Source organism: Natrix helvetica, assembly GCF_964273705.1.
Source record: "Natrix helvetica genome assembly, chromosome: 3".
Taxonomy (NCBI): Eukaryota; Metazoa; Chordata; class Lepidosauria; order Squamata; family Natricidae; genus Natrix; species Natrix helvetica.
The window spans coordinates 91,931,567-91,956,745 of NC_138549.1; the positions used below are offsets into that span (position 1 = coordinate 91,931,567).

General features: G+C 41.1%; 1 protein-coding gene across 5 annotated transcripts in view; it reads left to right on the top strand.

The window, feature by feature from the left end:
* The window catches only part of DDAH1 (dimethylarginine dimethylaminohydrolase 1), a 167,221-nt gene that overhangs the window by 17,414 nt on the left and 124,628 nt on the right, over positions 1-25,179 (top strand). The window contains exons 1-2 of one of the 5 annotated variants that reach the window (XM_081946099.1): positions 408-514; positions 24,965-25,061. The exons of 2 other annotated variants lie outside the window; for them this stretch is intronic. The gene's annotated coding sequence lies outside the window, so the exon portion shown is untranslated. Of the gene's footprint in view, positions 1-407; positions 515-24,964; positions 25,062-25,179 lie in introns of those variants that run through there. 2 more of the 5 variants (XM_081946101.1, XM_081946100.1) reach the window with 2 other exon arrangements.

Genomic DNA, 25,179 nt, shown 5'->3' on the forward strand with positions numbered 1-25,179 from the left:
GCGCTTAAGACGTTGTGCTTGTTGGCTGCCCAGGTTTGAGACCTGAGTTCCTCATGATGGGCTTAACTCCCATCCTCATCCTGGCTCCTGCCCACCTAGCAGCTCAAAAGTAAATAAATATGTATCAGTTCGGTGGGAAAGTAACAGCGCTCCGTGGTCACATGATCATGCAAATGTCTTCATACAGTGCTGGCTCAATGGCCTTGAAATGGAGATGAGTATCGCCTCCCAAAGTCAGCAACAACTAGCAGAGTAAAATCTGCAGGGATTCTTTCACTTTATCAGATTAAAATAGGGTATAGCAAAGAAGTCAAATTATGAAGCTATGTTTTAAACTATAGCGTATTTGACTATACAAGGCAAAATCTTCACTTTGATATATTCATTTAATATTCTAATCCAGTTTGCCTGAAGATGCGTTGTGACTCCCAGAATTCCAAGTACACTATAATTCCAATACATCTGTGTGATTCCAGATTGGGAAAGATTATGACCTAGTTATCTTCAGAAAAAGGTATGTGTGTGCAAACCATGTCCGTTTGAATTATCCATTATTCTAAAAGGCCAAATATATGTATTTTATTTGCTTCCGGAAACATTAAATATAATTTTAATTGTGGCAATTCTATTTTAGCCCCAGTGCGTTTTATGATAGTTTAGTAGTATATTCCAATCTATTTACTCCAAAAGGAGTCCCATTAAGTTTAATAAACCATCCATTCCAATACATTTAATTTAATTTTTAATTTAATTTAATGCTTCTAGACCGCCCCCTCTCCCGAAAGGGACTCGGGGCGGTGTACAGTTCATACAAAATATAACAAGATACAATAAAATTAAATATGTACAGTTGACAGTTGACATGGAGGAGGTTAAAATGCCGTTAAAAGAACTGTACAAAGCAGATATAAAATAAATTCAAACCCCTAAAAACAAATACAGTAAATTAAAAAAACCCTAAAATAACCAGATATAGTACGTTTGCCAGGAGGGACAGTTGAATTATGCCAGGCCTGCTAATCGGAACAGGTGAGTCTTCAGTTTTTGCCGGAAGGAGCGGAGGTCAGAAGTGGTTCTAATGTCGGGGGGGAGGTCATTCCAGAGGGTTGGGCCCATCACAGAGAAGGCCCTACTCCTCGGTGTCGCCCGCCGGCATTGTCCAGTGGATGGCACCAGGAGAAGTCCCTCCCTGTGTGAGCGTATTGGCCGCAGGGATGTATGTGGGAGGATGCGATCCCGCAAGTAACTAGGTCCCGTGCCATGGAGCGCTTTAAAGATGGTAATCAGCACCTTGAAACGCACCCGGAAAACCACAGGTAGCCAATGCAGCTCGCGCAGGAGAGGTGTTACGTGGGAGTACCTCGTACTCCCCATCACAGCCCGCGCGGCTGCATTCTGAACTAACTGCAGTCTCCGGGCGCGTCCCAAGGGCAGCCCCATGTAGAGAGCGTTGCAGTAATCCAGGCGGGACGTCACCAGCGCATGAGTGACCGTGCGTAGGGCATCCTGGTCCAGTAGGGGGCGCAATTGGCGCACCAGGCGAACCTGGTGGAACGCCCCCCTTGCCACGGCCGCCACATGGTCATCCATTGACAGCCGGGCATCAAGGAGGACGCCCAAATTGCGCGCCCGTTCCACAGGGGGCAATTGCTCGCCCCCTATGGCCAGCGATGGAATCAGCTGGCTGAACCGAGGTGCCGGTAGCCACAGCCACTCAGTCTTGGAGGGGTTGAGTTTAAGTCTGTTGTCCCCCATCCAGACCCCGACGGCCTCCAAACACCGGGACATCACTTCGACAGCCTCGTTGGGGTGATACTCAACCCCAAAACCACGGATGATCTCACCCAGCGGCTTCACATATGTGTTGAACAGGAGAGGCGAGAGGACCGACCCCTGTGGCACCCCACAAGTGAGTGGCCTCGGGGTCGACCTCTGTCCCCCTGTCAACACACATTGCCTCCAGTCGGAGAGGTAGGAGCCGAACCACCGCAAAACGGTACCTCCGACTCCCATCCCCTCCAACCGGCGCAATAGGATACCATGGTCGATGGTATCAAAAGCCGCCGAGAGGTCTAATAGGACCAGGATAGAGGAACAACCTCTATCTCTGGCCCTCCAGAGATCATCAACCAACGCGACCAAGGCTGTCTCTGTGCTGTGCCCAGGTCGGAAGCCGGACTGGCGTGAGTCTAGATACTCGGATTCGTCAAGGTGTCGTGGAAACTGCTGGGCCACCACATTCTCAACAACCTTCACTAGAAACGGAAGGTTGGAGATTGGACGATAGTTAGCTAGCTCCATTGGGTCGAGTGAGGGCCTCTTAAGTAAGGGCCTCACCACCGCCTCTTTCAAGGCGGTTGGTAAGGATCCCTCACCCAATGAGGCATTCACCAGGCCCAGAAGCCAGCCTCGTGTCACCTCCCAAGATGCCAGTACCAACCAAGAGGGACACGGGTCCATTAAACATGTGGTGGGTCGCAGCCGTCCACGCAACCTATCTAAATCCTCGGGGGCAACAGAATCAAACTCCTCCCAGGATGGTCTCACAAGACTCACTGTTGGCGGCTCGTCTGGTCCACTGAGTGGGGCCCATCCGCTCCGGATCTGAGCGACTTTGTCCTGCAGATATTCCCCAAATTCCTCTGCTCTGCCCTGTAAGGGTGCCCCCTGCGTCCTCTGTGACAAGAGGGAGCGGGTCACCCTAAACAGGGCGGCAGGGCGGTTATCCGCGGACGCAATAAGGGTGGCGCAATATCTACGTTTGGCCGCCCTTAATGCCACCAGGTAGGTCCGCAAGTAGGATCTTACCTGTGTTCGATCAGATTCGGAGCGTGAGGACCTCCACCTGCTCTCTAGACGTCTCCTGTGGCGCTTCATCACCCTCAGCTCCTCGGTATACCAAGGAGCCCGGGTGGGTCGCTGCCGCAGGAGAGGTCGCAAAGGCGCAACCCGGTCCAAGGCCCCAGCCGCCGCCCTATTCCAGGCGGCCGCTAGGTCCTCCGACCGAGCGCGGGTCAGGGCTACAGGTAATGGCCCAAGCTCCGTCTGGAACCTATCCGGCTCCATCAGGCGCTTGGGGCGGTACCAGCGTGGACCGTCTGGTCCCGCCTCCTCGCGGTGGGGGGTAGCGCCAGGGAAGTCAAGCCGGAGACATGAGTGATCTGACCATGACAGGGGTGTAACAGTAAAATCCCCTCTACCCAGATCACTCGTCCACTGCTCAGATACAAAGACAAGGTCCAATGTGTGGCCACCTTCGTGTGTGGGGCCCTGAATTAACTGGGTCAGGCCCATGGCTGTCATGGAAGCCATGAACTCCCGAGCTACCTCAGACGCTGCTCCCGTCGACGGCAGGTTGAAATCCCCCATGACCATAAGCCTGGGGATCTCAACCGCCGTCTCCGAGATCAGCTCGAGGAGCTCGGGCAGGGCTGCTGATGTATAGCGAGGAGCCAAGTATACAATCAGCAAACCCAACTGCCTCCGTGGGCCCCATTTCACACCAAGGGAGTCACACCCGGATATCTGAGGAACAGTGAACTCCCTCGGCTCTAGACCTTCCCGTATAACTACCGCCACCCCACCACCCTTACCCAGGGCCCGAGGCTGATGGAATGCACGGAAACCTGGTGGGCACATTTCCACGAGGGGTAAACCACCCTCATGGCCCAACCAGGTTTCCGTTATCCCTGCAAGGTCTAGCTCCCCCTCAGAGATCAACTCATTAATGAGGGGGGCCTTGTTGGTTACGGACCTTGCATTGTAAAGCATCAGCCGTAGGCCCGGGCTCTGTAGTTCCTGGCCACCTAGGTTGCGGGGGTTGGTGCAAATGACCGGGCATAGCCAACAACCACGGTCTCCCAACCGACCTTGTGATCTTCTCTTGTCCTCGCATCCCCCCCTCCCCGCGACCGTTGTAATCGAACAACCCTCTATTGGAATCACTTGTTCCCTCTCCCCCCCCGCTCCGCTCACTTCCTTCCCGGACTCACCTGTCCATCTGGCACTGGCACTGGCGCCTCTCCCGGTCTGGTTATCACACCCCCCCTCCCTGGAACCCCTTAATAACAATAAAAAACTTCTGAATAAAAAGCCCCTCAGCCTCCGTTTCTTCCACCTCTCGGGGTTCACAAACCCGTCATCAAGGCAGGCCCTTGAGAGAGCCAAGGGCCATACCTGCGAGAGAGGGGCCTCCCGCAGGCGGAGCAGGTCCAGCCTCGAATAAATAGTTCGTTAAAAGTCCAATGGAATCAGGGTGTTAATAAAGGTTGATAGAAAGTTGATAAAAGTTCATAAAAGTTGATGGCTAATGAGTCGGGGTCTTAGAGGGAGGAAGGAGATGTTACAGAATGGTTACAGAATTGTCATGTACATACTTATATTTATTTTATGGTAGCAATGAGATGTCTTTTTTATTCTTTGAATATATTAGGTTCAGAACTGAGTAGGTCCCTTGAGAACTTACACATTCCCTAGAACCACAGCAAGGAGACTGAAGGCTATATATTTGAACAAGTCTAGACATTTTTATACCTGCTCCAAGAGCCACAAGCAGGAAATATGATTGTGGTTGAAATATTTGTAGGTATATCACCATCATGACCAGTAATTGGAGAAAAACATGGTAACACTCCACTGGCATTTTATACATAGCGTGTTATAAAATTATAGCCTTGAGAAACGGGAAGAGATGACAAGGATCATGTAGTTCAACTGTCGGTAACGTGCATGAAAACAAATGAAAGCATACTTAAGAGGAGGCTGTCTAGCCTCGTCTTAAAAACTTTCAGGGATTAAGAAGCCACTGTTTTAGGTAGACTCTTCCAGTACTGTACAATTATTGCAGTCAGAAAGTTGTTCCTTATTTTTGAGCAAAATCTAAGTACCTACAGCTTGCATCTATTCATTTCTAATCTTAGTTTCTATGGCAATGGAACACTGACAATCTTCTCTATGGGATCCTTCTAGATACCTGAAAACTGACAACTCTCCTTTTGATCTTCTTTTCCTCATATTGAACAAGCTAATCTTGTGCAGCTTTTACTCCCAGGACATGTCCTCATTTAGTTTGCCTTCCCTTTAGATTAGGGGTGTCAAATTCACGTTGTCACGGCAACATCACGTGATGTATCGGGACTTTTCCCTCCTTCGCTAAACTGGGCATGGCCATAGCCAGCACATGATGCATCCCGGCTCGCGGGCCAGCAGTTTGATAGCCCTGCTTTAGATAGTTTGTTTTAACCTATCAGTATAATTCTGGAAATGAGGTGCCAAGATTTTTACCCAGTGCAGAGTAGAATAAAGACTTCATAAACCTTCGTTGTCATGCGTCTTCTAACACAGCCTGAAACTGCATTAGACCTTTAACAATGTTCTCACACTGATGGCTCATGTGTAATATCTTACATATCTTCTATTGAAGGTCGTCTTCTTCCTCACTTCCTAACACATTCACACACAACCATGTTGTGTTGCCCACAAATTTTATAACCATAGCTAGATCGTTAATAATAATATTGAATCAATATTATATTCAATAATAATATTCAATAATAATATTGAATTATCTAGCAATAATGAATGAATATGACTAGCTACCCAATTATGAACTATTTTACTCTAGAGCCATTCAAATGATACATTAACATTAACATTGCCAAACAGAATACAATATTAAACCCTACTGTATCTAAAGCTTTGCTCTTCGTCATCTGTTAATATTTCTCTGTTTTAAATATGCAGTGAGCCTCTCTGTTTTTTGTCTTCTTCTGGCTTTTAACATATTTGAAGAAAGCCTTGATATATTTTGTCTTCTTTGCATTCTTTAGATCATTTTTCTGATATCATTCCTACATTTCGGAGTTGAAGGTCTGTAGACTCTCTTGATAATTCTTTCTTCAATTTCCTATTATCAAATGAAGTTATTTTATTATAAATGTGTTTTACTCCTCTTAATTGTCAAAGCATAAAGAAAAAGTGCACCTGAAGCATTTTTCAGTATTGTACTTTCAATGTAGTTGTCTCATAAAGTTAGAGATGGGATCCTACATGAATTATTAACGCAATGCTAAAATAATAAATTACTATGGTGACAGTTTCTTCGAACAGATATGAAAGAAATGTCATACCCTAACCCTACATATAAATAAAAATATTAATTGACCCAGAGCTATCAGTTTTCAAAGCAATCCACTGTTATATGTCATTACACGTTTGACCTTTCTTTTTGCTAGACAATTTAGAGTTCATTCTATTTCACACATATAAGTATTGCTTTGATTTCTGAGAATTTATTTTACTCCTGATCTAGTAGCAGTCTATATTCAAGCACAGACTTCTTGATAATTCAGTAAGTAATTCTGGAGAACATAATGTTTTCCCAAGAATATAAAAAAAAAAACTTGAATTTTGTATCTGAAGTTGGATCAACGTAGTTTAAGAATTTGCATGTTCAGTATATATGTGTATATGTATATGAATGTAGTATAACATAATAATACACTGACTTTGTTCTGGAAACTTTAAATTTTAAAATGTAGCTTCTTTATTTTTCTGGGTGGTATCTTTTTAGTGTTGAACCTGGGCATTTTGGGGGGGAAATTTTGAATGTAAAATGTATTTCTCCATATTTCTCCTAATTTTTCTCTGCAATGAAAGTAGATAGTCTGTTTACATTGGGCTCCATGTAGTAGCACAATGCTATACTGTTTGGCTCTTGGTGTCAAAGGAGAATGTTCTAAAAATATTAAAAAGTTCCATTGACTTTTTTCTTTAGATCAGGAAAATGTACTGTAAATATTAGCTGGTGGAAAAACTTTCTTCTAAGAAAAACAACAACTCAGAACTATATTTGAGTTGTGTCATATTGATACAAGAGAAGGGACTAGTATGTTTCTAGATTCAGTATCATTGTATTCATAGGAAAGGGAATGTAAAAACAGAAAAAAATAATGGCTCCACCAGGGTCTGTTCCGGAAGCAGTCAGATTATAACCCTTAAATGCGTAGACTACAAACAAAAAGCATACTTTAGGAGAACAGGAAAAAGGAGAAAGCAAGATAATAACTTTGACTGGTGTTTGATTGTCTCTGGAAAACTCCGCTTATTATCTGCTGCTCCCGTACAATAGAGTTGTTACGCCTTTGATTATTCCATGACTTTAAATATTCTGTTCTCTTTTTCTGTATAAATCGAAAGCAATGTCTACAAGTTTGCTCCCTTGTGGTTTCTTGGCATTAAGTAACCAACAAAAAGTAAATTTGCCCTTTTATGATATGCCCAGGCATATTTTAGTTGTCACATTCAAATTATCCTGACCACACCCTGACCATTATGAGTTCTGAAAGTCTTGAATATTTTTCAGTTTCCACCCCATGATTATCATGACCACAGCCATTACATTACCATTGTGTTTATAAACTGATTTTCCATGGCAAACTGTGGTCAACGTTGATACTTAATAAAATAATGCAAATAATAATGTTCAACAAAATTAAAGTAATAAATATATAGTTATGTTTATCAAGCAAGTAGTGAGTCTATAAACCTAAACAATAAATATATTCCAAATTGTAGCAAAAATGCAACTCAAGAAAAACTAAACATTTTAAATTTCCATCGTCATTTCCAGTAATATTCCATTCTGTTAGCAATAGGCAACTTCCTAAAAGGCCAAGTATATATTCTATTGGTAAGAGTACCATAAAAATCAGTTACTTTAAATACCTAGATGTAGTATTTCATGCCTCATGAAGAAGACAGAAGATTCAGGTCAATCATGCAATCTTTTCATTCTGAAGGACTGCAATAATTATTCTGAGTTTTCTACTCTAAAGTTTGTGATTTTGTACCTGTAGCTATAAAAGTATTTGCATCAAAAACCACTGAGGCTTAGCTATAGCTATATTCTAGTTTTCTCATACTCACAATTATGGAATTTCAGAAATCCCTCCTTTCAGCTCCTAGATGAGCATCCAGTATAACTCTTCTCTTGGTAGCTAGATTGCTGAAGGTTAGCAAACTTTGATGATCTAAACTTAGCTACCGGACTGGCTATATAATGACAATTTTTAATTGTGTTGGATGAAGCAAGCAGTTATATAATATTTCACCAGAGCATTGCCTGCTCTGGGCTATGACTGGGTTAAAGAGATTCTTTGGGCGTATCCACACTCTCTGGTTGACCCTTCACCAGAACTGGACAATCTCAGTCTCTACTAATCTCTCAGTCACCATTGGAGTTACCTCAAGGTGTGTTTTCCTGCTCCACTTCCAAAGTACACTTTTCCATCCTATGCTACCTCCTATGCTACCTATACTTTTCCATCCTATGCTACCTCCTGTCAGTTTCAGAAAGCAAAATTCAGTATATTGTGCTGAATATCCTAGTAATTTATTGGCTACTTCAAAAGGGCAGCAATGCCTAGTAAACGCTCAAATGCCATTTAGAACTTCCTTTTCAAATGTTGAAATGAAATCAACAAAAACTATTAACTTATTTATTTTAAACATCTCTGTTTTCTGAGAGTTGCTGCTTTGTTATCTAATAAGGAAGATGCTACAATTAGAATGTGCAAAAGCTGTTAACAATTGTAAGGGGAATTTGCTGAGTCTTCTGAATAGCCTGGTCTATTTTTTTGGTTACATCTTGTGCTATTATCTTATCAATGGCCCTCTGACCTCAGACTTGCCTCGTTTTTTTTTTTGTATACTCCTTTGTCCTTGAGACATAGCTGCAGTTGGATTTTGTAGACACTTAATAATCTGTAACTAACTCAAAAGCTAAAGAAATATACCCAGAGACTAGAGCTGCATCTCTGCCTTCTTTTTAAGTACTTATATTTTTTAAAAAGTCTTATTTGTAGAAAAAAGATAGATGTGTATTTATCTTATTTATCTACAAATAGACTTTTTTCTTTCCTTGGCCATATTGGAAGAGCCATGAGTTAGCTAAGAGCAGTGGTGGGATTCAAATAATTTAATGACCAGCTGGGTAGATGTGGCTTGGTGATCATGGTCATGGCCAACTCAACATCACTCACATAGATGGGCGCTTCGCCTTAGCTGTTACAATGCAATAAGGCATTTATTACAATGTAATAAGGGAGAGAGGCAGTTTATGTAAGCAGGGCAATAAAGATTAGGCTAGAAACAACACTAGAATGTTTCCTTCTTGCCTTCTTAGTCCTTTAAAATGGAAAAAACAAAAGGAGATTTCTTCCAACAACCGGTTCTTCAAACTGCTTAGAAAGTTAACAACCAGTTCTCCCGAATAGGTGTGAACTGGCTGAATCCCACCACTGGCTGAGAGCTATTTTGTTCAATCCTCCTCCTCAGTTGAAAATTCTGCCTTCCCCTGGTGTCCCTCATACCACACTGAAGAATTGAGTTTGTAACCCTCACTAAAAGGATAGGCAACACCTTATTTGTAGTAACTACACCCATACTATTTTTGGTTTTGAATATAAGCTGGCTAAAAGCTTTGGAAATAAGGAACACATATGCAATAAAGACAGAGTTCACATGAAATAGGCAACCTATGGTTAAACAAAATCATTGATTCCAATGCAATCAGGCAATCCCCCCCCCCCCCAATGCCTTGTCCCTAGCAACCTCTCAGTTCATGGTAAGAATTAAGTGGGCATCTCTCTCTGTCTCTCTGTCTCTCCCCCCTTTCTCCCTCCCTCCCTCCCTCCCTCCTATGTCTCCCCTCCCTCTGTTTCTGCCTGCCTGCCTGCCTGCCTGCCTGCCTGCCTGCCCCCCCCTCTCTCTCTCCCTCCCTCCCTCCCTTCCTGTATGTGTGTATAATGAGTGGAAAAGAAATATCAAATTTGTATGGTAAGCAGGGCATTGATGAAAGTCAGAGAACAGCAAGTCTTGATGTTAGGACATGATATACTGATTAATTTTGCCTTCCTGAATCCTTGGTCTGTTCTGAAAGCTCTCTGCTTCACTGAATAGCAGGGATAGCAGGCACCTTGACGGAAGGTGTGAAAATGAGTGCTTTGCCAGCCTCTATCTGGATGTTACCATGACTCTAATGGTAATGTGGTTTCTCCCGAGTCTTTTTTTCTATCTGAATGTAAGGATCTAAAGCCTCTTGATATTAATGGGATTTTACTAGATTAGCTAGAAACCTTTAAAGCAAAGAGGCAGTTAATCCAGTAGCAGGGGTGTGTTAAAAGTGCCACCTAAGATAAAGCATTTTAGGAGTTGAGTAAGTATGAATAAGATCCTTGAGTAAGAAATGGTTTCTTATGTGCATTTGGGAATAAGGCCAAGAGTATGTCTAGGTTTTAGGGTAATTTATTCCTTGAGGTCAACTGTATTTCTAGGACTCGGAAGTTAGGATGGCAAAGAATTTGGCAGCTGAGTCAGGCACTTCCTCAGTCTCCCTGTTCTCCCTCCCCCCTCCCCCCTCCCTCACAAACACACACACACACATACACATTTTAAAAGTGCTCCTAATGATGCTATTTTCAATTTTGAATGTTATGCTTTTTAAATTGCAGCACATGGGTTAATAATTCTCCATCCCAAATGTAGGAGCCAAGCCAATTGTTCTCCTGAGAAGAGATACCATATGTTAATGGTACCCTAACCCCCTTTTAGAAGTGTCTTTTTTCTCTTATGGCGAGAAATTGCATCTAAACAGATATACTATTTGCCATCTCATTTAACCCAAAACACAATATTTGCTTATTCTTTTAATTTTATATTGAGTCAGACCATGGTTTCTTTAAAAAACACAAAAGACTAAGATACTTCTTGAATTGGTATCCAGTTTTGCATTAAATTTCTGACTCTGTTTGTTCTCTATAAAATGAGTCTAAGGCTTTTTGTCAAAAAAACAATGACCAAATGTATTCACAATAAGTATATTATGTAAACTCTTCTAAGTATTTGTTGCGCTTTTCCTAATGCACATTCTTAGCTAACTCTGACTTCCATTCTGAGTTTTCCTTGCACAAAAAAATATTAGCTCAGCCTTCTTCTATTCCTCAGTTTGGATCACATTTTATGACATTACAAATCCTGGGTTTTTTTTTTCTAACTCCTTTCATTTCCTCCTTAAACACATGGAAAGTTTAATGGGTCTTTCTATGAGTGTTGCGAAAATACAGGAAGTCACAAATGTTAAGGTGGCAAGGAAAGGGCCATGTTTTAAAAACTCCCTCTTCATTTGTATATAAAAAGAGCAAAGAAGTCATTATTGCTTTGGCTTTTCAGTAATTTGTACCACCCTGGCGCCACTGTATGATTTTTCATTTCCAAACAGTCAATCTTTTGCCTGAGATTCCAATTATTGGTCTTTCTCACTGTAATTCTCTTTCTTTCTGTCTATTAATGTTTCTGTGATTTATTTCACTGACATTGTGTAGATATATTTGGTTGGCCTGGGTGATCATCATATATAACAAAACAAAACTGTTCATAAATGGATTTCTATTGTGGGACATCAACAATCAGCTATATGTTAAACATCTCATTAGGGAAGCATACCAGATGGAAAAGATATTAATCTACCCAGCTAGGAATAGACTTCCAGAGAGTCATTAGTCATAGTGCCATTAGTTGTTGGAAAACACCAATTAAAATGCTTACTGATCTACAATAAACCTTAAGAGGCTGCACAGCAGTCTTGAGAAGGATGCTTTTAATTTTTAGCATGTCTTTTCTTCACTTCTGATCAGTTAAGTAGGCATGGGTATTGTCAAGGCTAACTGAACTACTATTTTTTGGCAGTTTCAAAATAATGTCTGGAGCAATTGAGGAAAACTAGTTCATCTTTGCCAATTCTTTCATATTTTCTGAGAAATTTATCTTAGTCCCTTTCATTCATTTCCTGACCAGCAGACTGTATTAAGGTCTAATCTAGTTATCTCACTAGCTTAGTTAACTTTTGGTTGTAAAGTTTTAAATTTACTTGAAAAAAAAATTCTGGCCTACTTAAAAGCATGTCTGTTTTTTCCCTATGAGCCAGCCTGTTTTCTGGAGTCTTATTACTGATATCCGCTGACTCTTCTTCTATAAGTCTAGGAATAAATTTCAGAAATTTCTTTTCTTTAACTTTCCATGCTTTGGCAGCCTTTTCAAGATACAGGTAGTCCCTGACTTACAACAGTTCATTTAGTGACCATTCAAAGTTACAATGGCACTGAAAAAAGTGACTTTTTCACACTTACAACTGTTGCAGCAAGCCAATGATCACGTGATCAAAATTCAGATCCTTGGCAACTGGTTATATTTACGAACTTTGCAGTTTCCTGGGGTCATGTGATCAGCTTTTGCAACCTTCTGACAAGCAAAGTTAATGGGGAAGCCAGGTTCACTTAACAACTGTATTACTAACTTAACAACTGCCATGATTCACTTAACGCAAGTGGCAAAAAATGGGGCAAAACTCACCTGACAAATGTTTTACTTAGCAACATAAATTTTGGGCTCAGTTGTAGTGGTAAGCTGAGGACTACCTGTAATTAAAAAAACCCTGTAAAAGTCCTCATGAAGAATATGCGAATTAAAGACTTTAGGATTAACTTTAATAAATTGTTATTAATCAGAGCGCACTTCCTGCACTTTATCCCAAAATGTTTTAATTTAACTTGTTGGTATCTCTTTTCACGCTATAGTGCAGTGATGGCTAACGCTTTTGTTGCTGCGTGCTGAAAGCGTGTACACGTACCCATAATGCAATGCAAGCGCAACGCCCGTGCATGTGTGCGTGACCCCCCTGCCCCCTACACATATCATGTGACTCCCTGTGTATGCCCCGCCACCGTGCATGCGCACATGAACCCCCAAACTCCCCTGCCCACCCACAGATGCATGCGTGTCTCCCGCATGTGCCTCACCCCCTCTGCATGCACAGCAGAGACCCAAAAACCAGCTGGCCAGTGGGAGGCATGCACGCATGCGTGGTGGAGCTGAGCTGGGGCAACTGCTTGCATGCCCACAGAGTACTCTGCATGCCTCCTCTGGCACATATGCCAAAGGTTCGCCATCATGGCTATAGTGTTTCTTTCAAATATTTAAAATACTCGCTCCCTACTTGGTTGAATCTGTTCGCCTGCCTTTTTCTCTATATTTCCTGCCATATAAAACAGCCTGTTCTGTAAGAAGAAGCCTCATGTTTTCATAAGTAAAATATCTCTTCTCAGGTTCATTTACTGGAACTGCCTTGTTCATTCACCAAAATTTGGCACACCTAGTTGCTGGTTTGTTAGCTTTTATAACAAAAAGTTCTCTATACTCTTCACTTTTGCATCTCCGTTTGCCAGTTACGCACTTTCTGAGAACTTTAACCACACATGCTTGATCAAGTCCATCTCCATTCATGGTCCCCAGGCCTACTAGCAAAATCATGACTTTTGGAAAAGCAACAGGATGGGGGACATTCATACCTTGGGGTGGTGGTGGTGCAATGATGTTTCATAGAGAAGGGGCCACCAGCAAGAAGATCCTTTTTTGTGGTCCCACCAGATTTACATCTCTAATAGATAGGACTTGCAACATAGTCTGCCGTCAGGTAGATGTAATAGGGTAGAGGCAGTCCTTCGGGTAGCCTGTCCCCAAGCCATGTAGGGCTTTAAAGATGATAACAAGCACCTTAAATTGAAAGAGGTGATCTAAATCTAGATTTGTGTAAAACTGCTCAGGCTGCTGCATTCTGAACCAAGTGAAGTTTTCAGATACTTTTCAAGGGCATCCCCATGTAGAGTGCATTATTGTATCAAATAATATGATATATGTTGTTTTTGTTTTGGGAGGACTTTTCCTTTATTATCTTTGAGCTTTGCTAATCTCATTGTCTGGCTTAGAAATTCTTTAGTTCTGTATATGGTAACATGGTTAGGATTAATGTGGGGAAGAAGTGCAATACCACCAACCAGATTTTTTTGGTTAACACAAAAATAGAGGAATAAATTGACTTTTATTAAATAGCTAAAATGTGTTTTAAACTGGTTCAACTCTACAAGGTATGTACTGTATATCTGGTCAATACTAGCAAACTTCAGATCTAAAATTATTCTTAACCTTGGAAAAGAAAGTGTTTCAGAGTTTGCATTCTAAAGCTCCCTTGACCCTATCTTTCATTAACTATTGAAATCCCTCCCTCTAGTTCTATCCTCCTTCTGGAACGTAACCTGTGAGGAGGTATCCCATGTTGTTACACATTGATTGGCTTGTGATTACCCAATCACAGGAATGTGCTTCTTCCAATCCCACTGGCATATAAATAAATAAAAGTTCATTGAAGCTTTCGTGGTGGAATTAAGTATGGGGAAAAATTCATTTAAACTGTATATGGTTTTTTTAATCTTATACTGAATTCTGAAATATTTCCAGTTCTCTTTATTTGGACACTGCTCACTGTTTCGTTCACAATTTCTTTTGCTCTAACGTGTGACAAAACTATTTCATTAAAGTCAACAGTTTGTTTAGAATTAAAAGACAGAACAAACAAAGAACACTAAGTGTCAGGCTCCGTAATTTATTCATTTCAGTTGAAAGAAGCCGCAGAGATTTAGGGCTTTAGTTCAAAAGGGTGAAGCTATTGTGATTTTTAATGAATTAAATAGCATTTGCAAGGCCATGTTTTCTTCTGAGGACGAATTAATATTTGTGTTCATGTCCATGCGGTGCATAACTAGCACAGTGGATACAAACATGATTTCTAAGCCAAGAGGATCTATATTCTGTAGACGTCACCTGTTCATCCTCAGCCTGGGTCAGCTCTCTGCTTCCAAATGCCTTTACAGTTTCTGTTGGTGTGGGGAAAGTGTTTTGCTCCCTCCCCTCCCTCCCCTCCCTCCCCACAAGTCATGGTTTTCTTGAACATCAATTTACAAAAATCAAGATATTTTAGTCAGTCTTAAGTAATAGCATTACTTAATAGTAATAGTAAGCATTATAGTAATAGTAAGCATTACTTAATAGTAATGTTACCAACAGAACTGAATCTCACATAATGTTTACAGTTAAAGATCTGTCCTTTTTAAATGGGCATAATGCTATGTAATTGTTCTTATTTATCTGGCAGGCTGAGTGTGAAGAGGTCAATAAAATGTACTCATACAGAATACATTTTGCTCATCTGAAGCAGAAAGATACTACCAGGGGTGAAATTCAGCAGGTTCTGACAGGTTCTGGAGAACCGGTAGTGGAAATTTTGAGTAGTTCGGAGAACCGGCAAATACCGTTTCTGGTTGGCCCCAGAGAGTGGGGAGGGAAGGGGATTTTGCAGTATCCTTCCCCTGGAGTTGGGTGGGAATGGAGATTTTGCAGTATCCTTCCCCTGCAACGCCCACCAAGCTACGCCCACAGAACTGGTAGTAAAACAAATTGAATTTCACCACTAGATACTATTATTTTAGTCCTGGGGCAGACATTCTAGAGCAGGGGTCTCCAATCTTGGCCACTTTAAGACTTGTGGACTTCAACTCCCAGAATGGCTGGCTGGGGAATTCTGGGAGTTGAAGTCCACAAGTCTTAAAGTGGCCAAAGTTGAAGACCCCTGTTCTAGAGGCAAGAACAGAACATAGATTGTACTAAGAGTTAATATGATTACCCCCTATTTATTTAGTTATATTCTATCACATTATACACTGCAAATTTATATATACCAAATTTTGGAAAGACTCTGGAGGCTACACCCAAAGTTGTAGGAGTGGCCTCCAAATATTTTGAATCGTTAAGTACCATAAATCCCAACCATCAGTGATGCTATCTAGAAATTAAGAAACATGTAAACATCTAGAGGGCATCATTTTACCCACTGACGTATAAAGCTGTCATGTATATTTCTAAGGATCTTGCTACCAAGTTTCAGTACTATTGGCTCTATTTCAGAATCAGAGCATAAATAATAATTTACACACAGAAGAACCAAACCACATAAAGAATGTATTACATAAGCAAGAAATTAAGCACCAAGAACAACTTGTAGGAAATATTTGTACATTTCAGAGCAAGGGACTATGCCACAAACCTCAAAAGAAGACAACACACATATAATTATCTGTTTCTCATAAGCTCACTAACACAGCACATATACAACATACACACACCATACACATGCAGGCAAAGAAACATCTCTCTTTCTCTGTAAATGGTAAATGGTACAGAGGAATAATACAAAATGCAATTGTACATTTCCAGAGTACTTTAGCTGAGTACTTTTGCAAATTGTACTGGCCTAGGTAAAGCATAGCTGATGAGACCCATGCTTGGGTATATAGATGTGGTGCATGATAAGACTCATGCATTGTCATGGGTTAAATGCTAGTATATGCAAGTAAATGTAGTATAAGCTTGGATCCACTATCAACTTATTCCTTGCCTTCTAAAATTAAACAAATTTGTATCTTTTTTTGCTACATGGACAGCCAGGAGGATAAAATTCAGTTACCCTTCCTATTAATTTCTTGGCTATGTTAGTAATCAATAATGTAAAAGTCATAAATACTTTAACATTGAAATCAAATGAATAGGCAAGCATTCTGCTAGCATGCTGAGTTCCAACACTGGAAATCACATGTGGCTTTTTCATTTGCAAGCTGCATGCCTTCTCATATTGGAAAAGTTCTAGGAAGCCTTTCTTAGAAGATATACAAGATGGCCTCTGTGCGAATATATATATATACGTGTGTGTGTGTGTGTGTGTGTGTATTGCATTTGTGCTGATAAATAAATAAAGGGAGACTAGTATAGATCTATTTCAAGCTATTTAGCTCTCATCAGCTAGCCATACCCGTACTGGGAATTGAACCTGGGCTTTATTACATATCAGGCAGTTGTATTAGCCACTAAATCACAGGCTCTCTTCCTTTATCAGCTAAGCCAGGGAAATAGGTATGTATTGTGTCACAACTCCTGGTATGCCCAAATATGGGAGGGAGCATACTGCTTCCCTTTTCTGTCTTTCGGCTCACCCTAGGAGTCATCCAGGCAGAAAGTCATTTTTTTAATGTTGCCTTTGTTACATTTGTGTTGCATTTGTGCTGATAAATAAAAAAGGTGAACTAGTATAGATCCCTCCCATATTTGGGCATACCAGAGTTTGTGACACAGTACATACCTATTTCCCTAGTTTAGCTGATAAAGGAGGAGAGCCTGTGGCTTAGTGGCTAATACAACTGCCTGATATGTAATACAGCCCAGGTTCAATTCCCAGTAAGGGTATGGCTAGCTGATGAGAGCTAAATAGCTTGAAATAGATCTATACTAGTTTCCCTTTATTTATATATAATTTAATTATTGTGGAGAAAGTTTTGCTTTCCATTTCTCCTTCCTCTCTTTAAAGTTTTAATCTTCTCATAAACTCTGTGCGTATGAGAAAAGAAAATTACATATACTTAAGAATATAATTTAATTAGGGTAAAACAATCAGCATCTGATCTAATTTTCAGCTACTCCGGTAAAATGCTATAAATATATACACTCCTGCACTAATACGGAAAGGGGCTGTGCGCCCAGAAAGTTTCTTGGCAGCTTCCGCTGTCTGGTTAGAAAAAGAAGCAAGCAACAATATTTGAACATTCAGTTCTGAGACTTGAAAAATCTCTGGATTTTATTATGGACTCAACAGGGTTTTCATTATGCATGTGCCCAAGTGGAGAGGGTTATGCAATGGGAACACAGTGCCATTGGACATGTTTGTAATTTTATGCATTGTTATGTAATTGAAATTAATAGATAATTTCAAATGGTACCCGGAAAACAAATGCCAGGTGGTCATGTTGAGATTAATTGGCAGAAAGAACAATGATGCATCCTGAATTGAGATCTTAATCTGTTCAATTGTACGAGGAAATTCTCCTTTTGTTCCACCAAATTATAGGCTGGTTAGATATTTAAGTAGATGTCGGGTCTTGTGGACATTGCAACCATGTCTCCAAACAATTCCAAGCAATTCTACTTTCTGTTTCTGACTTATAATAGAATCCTGCTACATCAAAAAACACCAAATTATGGAGATAATAATTTAAAAAAATCTGCACTCAGTATCAAAATGGAGAGTTCCTCAACCTTTCCAGTTTTGTGGCGGGGGAGGGATGGTTCTGTGTGAATGGCGGGCACGCGCAGCTCCATTTACGTGATGGCAGACATGCGTGCCTGCTGCTCGTGCAAATGGAGCTTGTGTGCATGTGCTTGCCTGCTGCTGGGGCAACTAGGAATGTGCACACACATGTGCGCTCATTCATCACTTCCATGACCCGGTTCCAAAGGGATCAGGCCCAATAGTAGGCTGCAGCCTGAGCATTGGAGACCCCTGTCAAAATGCTTTTAGTGCAGGGGTGAAATTCAGCAGGTTCTGACAGGTTCTGGAGAACTGGTAGTGTAAATTTTGAGTAGTTCGGAGAACTGGCAAATGCTACCTCTGGCTGGTTCCAGAGTGGGCTCGAGATTTTGCAGTATCCTTCCTCCGGAGTGGGGTGGGAATGGAGATTTTGTGGTATCCATCCCCTGCAACGCCCACCAAGCCACGCCCACAGAACTGTTAGTAAAAAAAAATGAATTTCATCACTGTTTCAGTGTTAATAGTGAAGAGAGACAAATAGTGAAAAGAGACTGTTGAAGGCTGGAGAGCCAGTTTGGACTAGTGGTTAAGGCACCGGGCTCTCTCTCTCACTCACTCTCTCTCCCTCCCCCTCTCCCTCTCCCTCCCTCTCCCTCTCCCTCCCTCTCCCTCTCTCCCCCCCTCTCTCTCCCCAATTCACTTCATAGGATTGTTCTGGGGAAATAGGAGGAGGAAGATGTCTTGGATACAAGATGTGTTGGAAGATGTGTTGGAGCAATACTGGAATAAGCCATGTCCTGCCAGTTGTGTTACCAACTGCCAATCACTAAACTGCTCTGACATCTCCGCACAAGCTTTACAGAAGGCAGAGATTTAGGGCAATAGTGATTTTGCACTATTTGTCTATATAAATCCATATACTGTGTATTACTCAGCAATCTTTCCTAGTATACCTAAATTCATCCCAAGGATCTCCTAATCTTTCAAAACTTTTAGTAATTTAAAAAAAATGTTTCTTCCCTGAAATAGCACCAGCTAACTGCTTCAATCTTAGCCAACGTACATGAGACTAAAGTGTATTGCATAGTATCTGGCTTGAAATAATTTTGTACAACATTTTCTTTTCACTTTGCTTGCAAATGGCTTGTCTCATATCACCCTAGTCCTGTGAGGGTGAACCTATGGCACATGTGCCACAGGTGGCACGCAGCGCCCCCTCTGTGGGAATGCGTTGGGGGGGCTGCAGGGGTACACACCTGTGGGGGACAGAGTGCATGTATTGCATTTTGGATGTTCAAGTGTTCTTGCGTGCATTCGCGTGCACACACAAGTGCTTTGGGTACTCAGTCAGGAAAAAGTTAGCTATCACTGCCCTAGTCTTTAGCGTGCTAACCAGTGGTGGGTTTCAAAAAATTTTAGAATCTCTTCTGTAGGTGTGGCCTGCTTTGTGGGAATGGCTTGCCAGCCATGTGACCGGGTGGGAGTGGCTTGCCAGCAATGTGACTGGGTGGGCGTGGCCAACTTGCAAAATGTGGTGAAACTCACTTAACAATGCTCTTGCTTAGCAACAAAAATGTTGGCTCAGAAACTCTGGCATTTGAAGCACGCAAGTCTTAAAGCTGTCAGTTACAAGACCCTTGCACCTCTAACCCTTTAGAAAAAAACCCCAGGGGTGTTCAAACTTGCCAGCTTTAAGACTTGTGGACTTGAGAGTTCCGGTTCCGGCGGCGGCGGCGACGGGCAGCTCTTTGCCCGCTCCGGCTCCCCGGTGGGCTTCCCCACTCCTTGGGGGGCACAGGACACCCCGCAGAGGGGTCCTGCCGGAGGGGCGGCATCGCGGAGGTCTCCTGCAGCGGCGGCAGCCGGCGGGGGCTCTCTCGCGCGCCCAAGGCACCGGGGAGCAAGCTCGGAGGGCGCATCGCGTTTCCACGCCTCGCGCCTCGCTACAAGCCGACTGGAGAATGCTACAATTGAAGGAAGCAGCTGCGGTGCGGTGAGGTTGCCTCTCTCTTCATCCCTTACTTTGCATGAAGATTTGATTCAGCTTTTAAAACTTTAAAACAACTTTCGGAGCATTTTGGAGGTGCGGCTGGAGGGAGGGGGGTTTTCCCCCCCCCCCTTGGACAAGCGGCAAGAAACAATTTTGCTCTCAGCCCCCGGGGAAGGAGGAGGGGGGAGAGCCAACGAATGAAGCCTCACTTAGGCTGAGATGATTTTCTTTTCAATTTAATTTTACATATTACAATGATTTGAGGACTTTTGGAACTTTTTAAAACTTTGTTACGCCTCTGTGCCCAAAACTGGCAGGGCAAGATGGCACACTTCCGTTGTCTTTATGAACTCTGAAACCTGACTCCACCTTTAAAATTCAGGCTTCCGGTCTTTGTCTCCGTGTCTCCCAGAGGAACCTCTTGTGGATTGGTATTTTTTTAACCTTCTAGGGGAAATTTTCTATCTATTGCCAGACTTATTGGAGAGATTCTCTTCTGCCTGGTTATTCTGCTCCCGGATTCACCTGGCTACCCTTCTTTTCTAATTGCTTACTTCATATTTGGACTGAACTTTTAACGTTATAAAGGATGGCATCTAAAAGACCCCCTCCTGGAAAACCTGGCTTTGCCACTTCTGCTCCAACATCCGCAACATCCAGTCCAGCCACACAGTCAAAGATAACAGAACTGATGCAACATAAGACTACAGAGATGGACTTTCAACAAATGCTTCAACAAATTCTACAGGGCCAGGAGGAAATCAAGAAACAGTTAAGGGAAATGAAAGATGAAATTAAAGAAAATCAAGCCCAAATATATAAGAACTCACAAAGACTGAATCTTGTGGAAGGGGGGGTGGAGGAGGTGAGGGGGGTGGTGGAAGCTGTGCAGAAAGGGAACAAAGATCTTGACATCCAACAGATGAAATTAGAATTTGAGAGAATGTCCTATTATCTTAGATTTCAAAATGTTATAGAAGAAGATGGGGAAAATATAAGGGACATCATGACAAACATTCTGGCTGACTATACACACAAAGAAAAACAACAGATGGGGTGGGATATAGATCTGGTTTATAGAGTGAACTCAGCTTATGCTAGAACACACAATTTACCCAGGGAGGTTCACATTAAATTCCTTAGAAAAACCACAAGAGATGAAATTCTGGGTGTACAAAGGGGGCAAGCATTGACATATCATGATATGGAGATAACCATTCTGAAGCAGATCCCTAAGAAGATTAGAGAAAAAAGAAAAAATTATTCGCAATTAGCGAATAAATTATACCAGAAAGGGGTGTGGTTTAGATGGTTGATGCCTGAAGGTATGCTGATATTCTGGGAGGAGACAAGAATCAGAATTAATTCACCCATAGAGGCGCAGGCCTTTATGGAAAAAAATAAAACACTCCTAGAGAAACCACCAGACACTACAACGGACACGCAGGACACGGGAGGGGCCAGAGCTCTGCCAGTGGAGGGAGATGGGGCAATAGCAAGAAGACTCAGATCACAGAAATAAATATGAAAATCATATTATTATAAATTGACCGAAAGTGAAAATGGAATTATATTTGGATTTTATATTGTAATGTTTAATTTGATTGAATTTAATAATAGAACTAATATGCTGATTATAATCAATTATATACTAATGCATTATATATAAATGTACGCTATGGGTATGGAGGGAGGGGGGCCTCACACACTTTGCAACTGCCAAAATTTGTATACCTGTCCATTTACCCTTTTCCCTATAAATTTTGAAAAACCAATAAAATTTTATTACAAAAAAAAAAAAAAAAAAAAAAAAAAAAAAAAAAAAAAAGACTTGTGGACTTCAACTCCCAGAATTCCTCCTCTCACTCTTCATCTTGATGATGGGCGGATGGGCGGGGGGAGCGAGCTGGAACCGGTTCTAAATGGCACTGTAGATTTGTGGAACCTCTTCTATAGAAGAGGTTAGAACTGGCAGGAACCCACCTGTGGTGCTAACATATGCAAATGTAAGCAATAATGCTACATAACTTGGTGATGAAGAAAATGATATCAAATTGTAAATATGCACACTAAAAATGATTTAAGAACAGCATGCAATAACCATTCATGTCTGCAGAAATATTTTAAAACAATAAATGCCAATTCTAACATTAGCTTGCCTCATTTTAACTAGTAAAATAATCTGCTGTTACATTTTAGAAGTTTGAGACATGGAATAGGGATAATTCCTTTTAAAATCTAAACCGAAACTTTCAAAGGATGAGACAAGAACCTTGCAGAGTTCCAATTTAATTTTAACGATTGCTATTAGCTTCTGGTATTCCTTCTTTCTGCCTAACTAGTTTCTCAGTTGACTGGCAGCCTAAATACTGGATGCTGTCACATGCCAGGGCAGCCATGAACCCTGGAAGCTGAGGACAACTGAAATTCTATATCTTTCAGCAGCTGATATAAAGGCTTAAGCACTTAATTATTCAACAAACATGGAAACATTTAATATTTTTCATTTAGCCGTGTCTTATATAATATCATATAGAGTAGGTTTGTATTCCACAATCTTTCTATTCTACAATTGCCAGATGATTTAGACCACCACTTCCATCTCCACTTTCAATATAACTATTTTCTCTGCTGGCTAGGGGCAGTGGTGGGATTCAAATATTTTTACTACCGGTTCTGTGAGCGTAGCTTGGCATGGCTTTGTGGGCATGGCATGGTGAGGGTGGCAGGGAAAGGATACTGTAAAATCTCCATTCCCACCACACTCCAGGGGAAGGATACTGCAAAATCCCCATTTCCTCCCGATCAGCTGGAACTTGGGAGGCAGAGAATAGTTGGTGGCGAAGCCAGTGGTATTTACCAGTTCTCTGAATTACTACTCAAAATTTCTGCTACTGGTTCTCCAGAACTGATCAGAACCTGCCGAATACCACCTCTGGCTAGAGGTGGGGATGGGGGTTCAGTACAGTGCTGTTCCCTTCCAGAATCTGCTTTCAGTAGCAATATTCTCATTTTTCACATTTGTTTGTTTATTTATTTATTTATTAATAATCTAAGATACAAAAATACAAAAGAAAATAGAAAAGATAGGAGAGGGAAAAGGGAAGGAAAAAGTGTAAGAAAAAGGAGAAAAAGAAAGAAAAGACATTGACTAAGATAATAACAGAACAATAATATAATAACATCAAACCTTGACTCTTTATTTTTACATAATAGTATAAACTAGCCAGTTCTAGAACAACTAACTTATCTAATCAGTAGAATCCAAAATCAGAGATTCATTTTTTTCCACCTTGAGCCCGAAGTCAACAGGCGGCTTCCAAGTAGTGTTTTTGCCTTTAATCAAAGTAATCAATTTATCCATCTCTACTAAACTTTTCCTAATGACATGGCTAGTCCCTGGTGATTGAAGAGGGTGTCTCTTACAATATATATTTTGTCAAATTCAGCAGCTTGGGCCAAAAAAGTTAGAAGCACGGGGAAGCAATTCTCTGTTACATATTGTTAGGGTTAGGGTTAGGGTTAGGGTTACATATTGTTACATATTGTTAGCAGAAATGGCCATCTGGGTTCAGTTCCAATTGGGAAGAAAGACACTGGAAACATGGAAACTGCTTGGAAAGATGGTTTAATGGTAGACAGGACCACATTGGGTTTTTTTGGGTCCTGGGCAAAAAAGTAGCACATGGGTGGGAGGGAGAGAGATTTATACCCTCTCTTGGGCCCCGCCTTGGAGCTTCCTGTTCCTGTGTAAGAAATGTACTCTGATTGGTTGTTAGACTCCCATAGGATCAGGTTGAATCTTGCTGGATGATGATGTAATGAAGGGGCTTTGGGCAATTCCTATTTTGGCTTAATGTCTTTGCCCTGGTTTGGATCTTGAGTGAGGGCTAATCCTATCATGTCCTGAGGGCCAAGTCTTTTGTGTTGTAGATAAGCTGGTCCAGCCTTTGTCTTGTAGATAGGTTGGCACCAAAATATCTGTTCAGGGAGCAGGGAGCTGAGGCTCTGAGTTATCTTTAGAAACATGTTTCTCCTTTAGGGAAAATATAATATTCTACCTTTTTAATATTTCCTAGAATATTTCATTTTCCTAGGAGAGGGGTGGGTGCAAACTTCCTACAGTATATTGTGTTCACATTCAAGTATATTTAATGCAATATTATGTTTTCCCAGTGTTTGCATGATTTACCCCCAATTTTTTTGTTCTACAGTATAGAATTTCAGATATACTTGCAAACATTTTCCGATTCAGAGATCTGAGCTAGTAATGCGGACTTGTTTACAAGTCTAGTTTTAAAAAGCAAGAATATAAGCAAAGCTTCCTAGGACTGTAACTTTGATGCCTTGTATTAAATCCTGAACTTTTTCTGTATTTGTGTGTCATCTTAAAATGCATACAAAAAGAATCACATTATGCACATTTCCAAATAATTCAATTACATAAGTAGTAAGCATTAGTGAGGCTTGATTTATGTTATTTACTTCAGCAATCATAAGAAGGAATTTGACAACTCCCTAATGTTACAGACAAGATACTTTTGGCTTGAATCATTCTTTGAGTTTGTTCAACCTGATTCCCACCATCTGTTAAATGCTAAGGAGCATCAGTAGAACATTTCCCCCCCTAAATATCGGTCTTGATTGGATAGATGGCCACTACAATGTAGCTTTATTTAAAATAAAACTTTTGAAATATTTTTTTCAAAACTTTCCAAATTTAAAAAAAAAATCAAAAATTTTGAAATCTGTGCCAATGGGGCTGAAAGAATATTCAATGAACAGGATTTTTCATAACCAAACTATTTTCAAAATCAGTTTTCATATCTCTGTAACGGAGTGGCATTCCTCCTTTCAAATGGCAAAGCTTAGGATCTTTGAATATATATTTTTTGACAATTACATGAATATCATAAATAAGAATTACCTGATTTACACTGAATTACCAATAGGAGAGGAAAATGAAAGACAAACAGAAAGGGAAAAGAACCGAAAAGGACAAAAAGCAGGAATGTGAAATCTCAGTAACTGGAAATCAGCCAAATTTAGGTAAAGCAATGGTTTTTTTCCACAGTTATTTTAACTGCAACATACCTGTGGCCTATATAGATTAAGCAGTAAGTAAACAATAGCAATTGAACTTATTTCTTAAGATGTAAAGAATGTA